The sequence below is a fragment of the Corvus hawaiiensis genome, chromosome 9, assembly GCF_020740725.1.
Source record: "Corvus hawaiiensis isolate bCorHaw1 chromosome 9, bCorHaw1.pri.cur, whole genome shotgun sequence".
NCBI lineage: Eukaryota > Metazoa > Chordata > Aves > Passeriformes > Corvidae > Corvus > Corvus hawaiiensis.
In genome coordinates, this window is record NC_063221.1 from 13,247,194 (window position 1) to 13,256,659 (window position 9,466).

A 9,466-nucleotide genomic window follows, 5' to 3' on the forward strand; every position below is an offset into this window, starting at 1 on the left:
AATTGTAAAAGCAAGCCTGTGGTGGCTGTGCTGCTGCATCCTGTTTAAATTGGCCTGACTTGCACTTCACTCCTGGGTCATGACTTCAGAGAACTTTTTATGCAGCAGATCTGTGAAACTTGTAGGCAAAGCAAACCTTTCTGTTTCCCTCTTAGTGGTCTAGTACATTCCAGTTATTAATCTGTACATCATTCACCAGATGGTGAAATAATAACTTATATGTTTTCTCCTCAGAACTAAGAAACACTGTTCCCAGTTCTGGTCAGAGAAGGCTGAAGAAAATATGTACTCTTTAATTACACTGAACAATTGACAAGAACTGCTTCATGTGAAGTAACTAGTATCTCATGGCTCTTCATCCCACCTGTTCCTCCTACCACAGAATCTCCCTCAAAAAGAGAGAAAAACTCTTTTGAAGTCTCTTCACCCTGTTAAACCATACTGCTGAAGCTGAACATCTCTAGAGCAGAGGTTTAACATAGTAACCAAGCAAGTCAAGCTGATAAAAAATGTGCATGTGTTTTTTCTAAGACACCAAATGTAAAAAAAGTTCACTCTCGCCATCATGTCTACAGACAAAATATATGAACAATATGTTATCTTTTCTACTTTCCAAGATGTTAAATTTGTAGAGTCTTGAACAGTAGAGTTCCTCAACACCTATGCGTCATGTTTTTGTGTTGAAATCCTCGTCTTAGAAGTTCTTTTCTTATACAGAGATTGAATGCAAGCGGTTTAGCGCGACGCTGTCTGTGACAAGCCTGGAGGTTGGCAGGCGTCACCGCAGACAGCCCCTGGTGGGCGGCTTTCAGCAGGGAAGGACGTGCCCCTCAGCCCTAAGGAGCGAGCCCCAGGTTAGATGGCAAGCATGTCGGCAGAGGTGAAAGAGAGAGGGGGGTTCTCCATATGGATTCCACAGGTCTGACTTTCTTCCAGCACAGTGCAGAGTCCAGGGACAAAGAACAAGAAACACAACCGGGTCCAGGGATTTTATACTCAAAGGAATAGGGGTGGGGATAAAGGCGACAACCAATAGGGAAGAGTGAGGAGGGAGGAGTCCACAGGGAATTAACCAATGACGAGTGCTCATAGGAGGGGTAACAGGGAACAACCAATGGGGCATCGAATAACACAGAACTTTCCAGAACCAATACATCATCAGCTAAGGAGATAAATATTCATGCACTTATACATAAAACCAGGAGGGGAGAACAGTAGCCAATCAACTTGTAACAAGCAAATCAAGGAAACAAAGGATTATGGGGACTTGCCCTCACTGCGGAGTTTATCTTAAACGTCAGTGCCCGACCACCAGGCTTTGGATTCTGTTGTTCCCTCTGGGGTCACAGTGGCTGCAGTCACCCTCACTGCAACAGTTTAGTACTACCAGTATGAGTCAGAACTACAGACTCATTCGGGTCAGAAAGGAGGGAGATCCTTTTGCAGCAATCTCTAGTGCCGTCTCCTACTCAAAGCATGGTCAATACTGAAATCCAACCACATCATTCAGGACTTTCTCCAGCCTAGTGTCAAAAGGCCCTAAGGGTGAAGATTCCATAACTTGCACAGACAAGCTTTTCCACACCTTGATTAACCTCCTAGTGATTTTTTTCCCCCCTTTTTGAAAGTGACTATATTTGTGTAAGTGTGTGTAACTTCATGAAGGCAAAAATTCAAATTCCAGTTAAAATTTATTGAGTTGGTAAGAACAACAGTCCGATCTGTAACTATACAAACAGTGACTTGCAGAACTGCAGGTTGTACAGCCAGAGCTGTTTGAGTGGTTCTCCAAGTGGAGTCTGCTTTTACTTTTCCTTAATAGAATCAAAATGCAGGTTCCAAATGCTGTGTAGCACTCCAGTTTCTGCAAAGCTTCTAAACTACTCTTGTATGTTTGCATGCAGGTGTGGCTCCATATACATCATTGATTCCAGGGTCTCTGCTGTCATACTAGGCCTGTATTTCTGCATTAGTGATAAATATTTCATTCTTCACAGAATGACTACTTGTTACTACAGCTTAGATCAAGTCTGGTTTTCAGCACAGAGGTAAAAAGTAAATGAAATTTGGCATAGCCAGCTCATAAGAAAAATTGATGCTATATCTAAACAAGTTAAGACAGAGTTCCAGACAAGCCTAGATGAGTTCAAGCAAAACAAATCTGACATCGCTCAGTCCGGAGGCTTTGAAAGCCTGTGGCTCTTTATTAATAATGGCAATACTGTATTTACTGGCCTGCAGGCCAACATCCAATATTACCAGGTCATTGTTGCAATAACAACTCTGTAGATCAAAAATATTTGAGTCATAGGCAATATTAGATGTTATTCAAACTCAGTTCCCAAAGGATATTTGTCCTGCCTAATTGCTTGCGAGTTACACAAGCCTAGCAAGGTGTTTGTTTGTTAAGAGTTTTGGAAGCCTCAGGCCAAAATGTTTTGATTACTAAGGTAGAAAAGAAAACCACCAAAGCAGTTTTAAGACACAAATAGCAACACTACTGGGTAAAATTTGATTTTCATGGTGACAGTTCAGTAACTGTCTTCATATTCATATCAATAGTGTGGTGTAACAAAGTAGCATTAGAACCAAGGCAGCAAAAGACACCGGTAAGGCTGGCAGGATACTGTCTGTTACTGCTGGAATGGTGTCCATGTTACAGAGACTCCAGGCGTGGGCGAGCTGTATTTTGTCAGGTCCTATTGCACAGACTTTGTGTGGCAAGGTTTTGGTAACAAGGGGGTTATAGGGGTGGCTTCTGTGAGAAGCTGCTGGAAGTTTCCCCTTCTAGAAGAGGCAGTGCCAGCTGGCCCCAAGATGGACTCCACCAGTTTTGCCCAAAACAGTTGCTCCCCATCCGTATCTCAGCCCATGAGCCTTTTGTTACATTTCCTGTTTCCCGTCCAGCTGAGGAGGGCAGGGAGAGAGGAGCTTTGGTGGGCACCTGGCACCCAGACAAGGCCAACCCACCACAACTACCTAAGCATACATACAACCTCAGAGATCGCAAAATGATTTTTTGCTAGAAGAGAAAGTTGATATTTAAAGAAGGCTTTAAATCAGCTGAGTGCTTTCCTGAGCATAAGCAGCCATTTTCCTTATGCTTTTAATTTCTCTGTCTGAATAAAATACAAAGCCAATGTATAATCCACTAAGAGTTCTCCTTTTCATATTTGACCACTAGATGATGCTGTGACTCTTAACTGCAAATGATACTGTACTGTTAACATTTTGGTTTATTTTATAGAAGTCTGCAGCATTTTTATTTATGAAAACTTGGTGTTTTCTTTTTCTTACATGCATTGGAGCTGTAAGCACATATAGGTTGGTTAGTTTCTATACAAATCCATATAGATCAGACATCTTAGCAGTAGCTCTTTCTGACAACATGGGGAATTTCACGTGATTTTTGAAGCTGTTCTTATATGTTCTCCCTAGATGCAGATGTGGACTGCTTTGAGTAAAGACTTTTGCAAAAAGGAGAAGGTATACTGAGAAGATATTTGAGATACCTGACTCAGGTTTATATTTATATTTCTTTCTGTTTATGTGTCCTACATAGTCAGTTAGAATGGTGGGTTTAGTTTCAGTTTTGGAATTTATTTTTCTATGCTGTAAGAGCATCTGGAATTAAGGAGGACATTTCTATTTAGAAATTATTGCTAAAAAATTAGGTGATCTTACTTATTTCCATAGGCATTATTTCTGGTTCGTGTTTCCATAAGTCATTTACCACTTTTATATTAGAAGTGCAATGGTTTGATCCACACTGTTGGGTGTCTTAGCCAAGAGCTCTGTAAGACTTTCACGCATGACACCTTTTACTGATGATCTTCTCAAAGTGGTTTCAAGACCACAGCATTCTTTCATGTGAGCTAATTGTTTCTCACCATTTGCCGTTTCTATGAAGTCCTACAAACACTTTCTAGTTTCTGCAGCAGTTCTTCCATCTTCCTATCAGAAATGTTCATACTATGAGGCTAAATTGATTGCAGCAGACAAAGGAAACATACTCAACTCGCTACCTTCTGTACAGAAATGCTAGAGGTACAGCTCCATTCAGGTGATCCCCATATGTCAAAACCAGAGAAGGAATGAAAACAGGTTATACAATTCAAAACAGCTTGCAAGCTAGGTCAGGGCCAGTCAGTTCCAGCAGAAGAGAACTTTGGAACTAGCTTAACATCAGCCTTTCCCACTTTCAGACATTCATGTAGCACACTTCTGCCAGTCAGAGATCTGGATCTTATTTTCAATATGTAAGCAAGGAAATTACACTCTCTGAGAGGTAAGGAGTACATAAAGCCTGTTTTTCCCTCACTGAAATGGCATCTGCCACTCACACTGGGGTCTGATCAGGAAATGCCTACATGGCACTGCAATTCCAACTTCACTGGGACATTGTTCTATCCACAGCAGGCTGTGAGGTGAGGGATAATTCACATTCATTTTAAAAGTAAGCTTCATTTTTGCAAACTCATTAACAATCATACTGAAACTGAGCTCCTGCCACATAACTGTGCTGACTCTCATTTTAAATGTTTTCACTAATTTACTTTGAGGCAGGCTTGTATAAAATCACCAGGTTGCAATAGTTTTGCTGAATACATAGGATAATACTCATTTTAGTTCCAGGTGTAAGCTTCTTGTCACCTTCAAAAACACCTAATACTGCCTTCCAATAAAAGACAATGTATACTTATATAGGCAACAAGTACCTGAAGTTTAAAATGCCCTTAAAAGTTGTTGAAAATGCTGTGCCACTGGGATGCCAGTGCTAGGGACCCCAAATATCTGGCACATGCCTACACAGCTGCAGTGTCCCTGCAGTAACATATTCTAATGGGGCAGCACAACAGAAGATCTTCTGGCTTTCTTCAGATGTAACCAGAGGCCAGCCTTGGCTTCTAAGAGACTCACAGCAAAGCCACTTGTTTTTCTTCTTCTACCCCATGACCAGGCAATTTGGACCCTTGTCTCACCAACAGTCCCACTGATATCCAGGTACTGCGTATTTATTCCGTATTGGTAAGATCAGCAGTAAGAATATCTACCTGGACTTATTCTGCTCTTAAAACTATGTGTACACAACTGTAAGGACTAAGGTTGATACAAGAGGCTTCATCACCATAATTTCCATTTATATAAAGCTATATATTTCCCAAACTCTGAGGAGTTGTATGTTGTAACAGACTCCTGTTTTATTTGAGTGGCTTTTTTTTCTTCTTTCTCTGTATTTCAACTCTATCTTTTAATGCTAGTCTCCTTCTACATCTACATCTACATCTACTTCTCCTCTGGCAGAATTTCATAGGTGGGAAGAAGCTTCTCTGCTGCAAAAAGAATTTTCTTTGATAACTTTAAACAAGTCTTCTGGAGATTTATTGACTTGAATTACAGCAGCTCACTTATCACTAAGGCTTTGTGTAAATCACAGAAAAGGATAACCAATTTCATATGGGAATGAAGTGGACTTCACCCACTAAATAGAAGAGCTCAAACAATCATTAATATCTGATGTGTACATCTACACTTAATATATTGTGCCAAGGCCAGCCTAGAGATTGGAGTCAGGTCTTATTTAAAAGGAGAAGGATAAGAGAATGAGAGGACACTATTTTAAGCCAAACAGCAAAACATAAGGGTATATACTAGTGGCTAAATTCTTTCCAGTGCAGAGTGTCTATAAAATTTACTTTGCAGCTCTGCTTCATTTAAGACACAACTATAAATGGCTTTATTTTCCCCTAGGACCTGCTTGTTGTACCCTAATTAGAGTTTTTATCTAGCGTGTTATTATTCTGGTTCTGCTGAATAAGAGCATGTCTGCTTTGAAAGGCTTTCAAGTGCACGCTCTCATAAGTCCACTTATTTTTTCCCTAGCTTTTATAAAACAAATTATTTTTATATTTATATTATGATATTTAAGTATTAGTTAACCCCTCAAGACAAACATTCTTTTTCTAGCTAAAAAAAATGTGGGGCTAACAAAGTTGTTTGTACATTTAGAGCGGTTATTTTTGTAGTGCAGTTTTAATAAAATCTACACGGTGAAGCATGGCATTGTCTTCATCTGTGTGCTTCCAGAATGATCAGAAAGAGGTGTGTAAGTGAAATATCATCATCTTAGTAAAACTTTTTTTCCTATAAATACTTGTCAGACCAGGCTACCTTAGGCAAGGCCGCTCCGTGGAGTTTCACAGAATCCCAGTAGCTGCAGTGAGTGTTACATACAAACTGCTCCCTTTGCCAAAAGCTTCCACGGGCCTGGGGCTGAGCACTCTGCCTCAAGCAGAGCCCTTCAGGAGCAAGCTGGAAGCTTCCCATTAATTACTGGCTGGATTGAAGTCTAAGCATTCAGTATAGTTCAGATCAGAAAGCCACCAGGAAAGCTGCAATTTAAATTTACTGTACATCAAAGGAGAATGCGCAGATGGCATACTCTGTCTAGGGGATCACTGGAATTTCCTACTCTTACTTCCTTAATTTAGGAGGAAGAAATACTGCCTTTTTAATTACTAAAGTAGCCTTTGCATCTGCTATAGGGATATAGCAGTGAAATGAAATGGTGAAACAAATGGAAACAAGGCACTGTTGAACACAGCCTTGGGAACATGGCAGTCAGAAGGCCATAAAAAGCTTTTAACAATCAGAATGGCAAAGGGAAGATTTGGAAATGTAAAAACACTGACTGCTGTGGTTTGATTCCTGTCATAGAAGAATTTGTACTGAACCAGTACCTGACACTCTCAATTGCTTCACCTAGTGGGAAAAAAAAAACCAAACAAACCCCAGTCTCAGGTTCAGCAAAACACTTGCACCAGAAAGATGCAAAAATGAATAAATTATTTCCTTCATGAGAGAGCTGCTGCTTGCCACTCTAACAGGAATAAGAGGAAGCTGCTTTGTTGCTACTTCCAAGAGCTGTGCTGAGGCACAGCCCCCCTGTCCCTGTGTGGCCATAGTCAAGTGCTGTTGGGGGATTTGGTTTGCAGTGTTTCTTTTCCTGTTGGTGTAATGGTTTTTTCCTTTTGCCTCATTTTTTGGTGTTGGTTTTTGTGAGTTGTTTTTATTATTTTGATTGATTGGTTGGTTTTGTGGGTTTTATTTTTCTTTTTTCCACACCTAGCCCTTTTGTTGGTAAATCGGTTCATCAGTGTGGAAAATACACCACAAAGCCTGCATGGGTTTCATGAAATCTCCTAGTAATGTTTCTGGTTTGTACACCCTGATGGAAGGAACCAAGTAGCAGATCCTTATTTACACTTTGCATAAGCTTTAGTTAGTAGAGGAAACTTCTCGTCTGCTCTGAAAGAAGCACATCTGTCAAACACTGCATTTACTGCAGAACATTCTTCTAACTTACTACTCGTTCCAGATCTTTAGCCCAGAAATAAACCAAACCAAACCAAACCAAACCAAACCAAACCAAACCAAACCAAACCAAACCAAACCAAACCATGCTGGCATTTTCCTTTCTGTTAATTCAGCAACAATTTTGGTAAGAGAAATTTTACGTAAATATTTTAAAGAGGAAGAGCTCGGGATTTGTACACCTAAGTTTCGGTTTAAAGGAGGGCTTGGCATTTTAATCCACACCCAACCCCTCACTCTTCCTCAATCCTCTAAGTGCAGTGACCTTTCTTGGATTTCACTAAGAGTATATAATAAATTATTACTTCTCTTATAACTCCTGAGATTTTTCTCTCCCTTTCACTTTCTGTAAAATTCTTCTGATGTATTTTGTGAGGAAGCTGCCTGAAGAAGTGCTTGATTTAGGGACAGATCAAGTCATAAATCTTCATTCATCAAGGATAGGCAAGAAGTAGTTCTACTGAAGACAACTGTCATGGATTTCCTAGAGGAAGGAGACGGGGGAATTTGAGAGAGGAGTGAGATCCACAACTAGGAGATCTAGTGAGAACCTGAGAAGAAGGGTTTGAAAGGAAGGGCAAAATCAACTGGAAGCCTGAAGAGATAAAGGAATAGAAAATCTAGAACAGAAAAATACAAATAAAATCTAATAAATATTAATTACCACTGCATAATGAGAAGATAAACTGAAGATTAAGAACAAGCAGAGTAAGCCTCAGTGGCAGCATCTTTGGCCATCAGGAAAGGCACGGTGGGAGCTGAGCAAAACAGAGCAGCCAGGGCACAGCCTCACAGCACCTGAGCAAGGTGAGCAGGAAACCTCCAGAGACAGCCACCACATCCAGCTAAGAGCCCACATCACAGGACAAGTTCACTGATGATACAGCTCTGAGATGGAGGGACAGATTCAGCCCACACACACCAGAATCAGTTCCAGGAGTTGCCAAGCAGGTCCATAGCACTGCAATAGTCCCAGGTGAAGTCTGAAGTCAAGGCCCGAATCAAGGAGCACAGTAGCCAAGTGCAGGTATGACCAGCACTAAACTAGACCAGTACTCCTCCCAGGCCACTGAAGGCCAAAGGCCCAGCTTAAAAACAGCTCCTGGGCCCATGGACAAGGGGTGTGAATGGAGGCTTCAGCTGAGGCTGGTCAGGGCCCTTAAAGCCTATTGGTGCCTTGCGGGCTCTGACACCAAGAAGACATGAGCACAGTGACCTTGGCATCCTGTAATGCCTTTAGAATGTACCATCCACATTCAGGATATGAAAATCCATATTAGAACTAATTTTTTCATTTGGTACTAATAAGTACCACACCAGCCAATTTAAAATGAATTTGGTGTGCAGCAAAAATGCTTCAAAGCATCCTAAAAAAATGGAGCATATATTAAATGACACTGACATAAAGATGGCACTAGTAACTGAAACCGCATACAAGTGCAAGTTTTAGTCATCTGTTTTCTTTTGTGGCCTCTTTGTGAACATTACAAGCATACATGCTCTGCTGTGTTCCCTGTGCCAGCCGAGTGCTCCTACTGTCCCACCACATGGGGTTTCTGCTTGCTGGTCTGGCTGCGAGCTAACCCCACCAAGAGCAGGATTCTTTCACTTCCTTTAACATGTGCCTGAGATGCTGCTGTTTCCCTGCCCCAGACGAGATGTATAACAGAGACCACTTTTTAATAGCTTTTTTTCCTGCATTGGCTTTAGGGATCATGAAGTCAGTCTTTGCCAATAATGCCTCAAATAGGTATCTATGAACATTAATATTTATTGTCATGTTGAATGCAGGGTTTGCAGAGTGCCTAAAGCAGGTGTCTACATGTTAAAATGCAGACAGGGCTGTTCTGAGATAAAAATTATTCCATGCTAATGTCATTTGTCTCTTGGTAGTTGTTTCTGTTTTCCACCAAAGTTGAGCAGATAAATCATATGTTCTACTCATGTTGCAAGCCTTTGCTTCCACTCATGAAGTGATTCTTTGGCCATTAAATGTTAGAAATAACAGGGCATTGTGTTTCAGAACTCCAAATGGCTTGAATGGCTTTTAGAGATATAGCTGGGTAGCCATGGGCAGGCACTTAGGGTATGT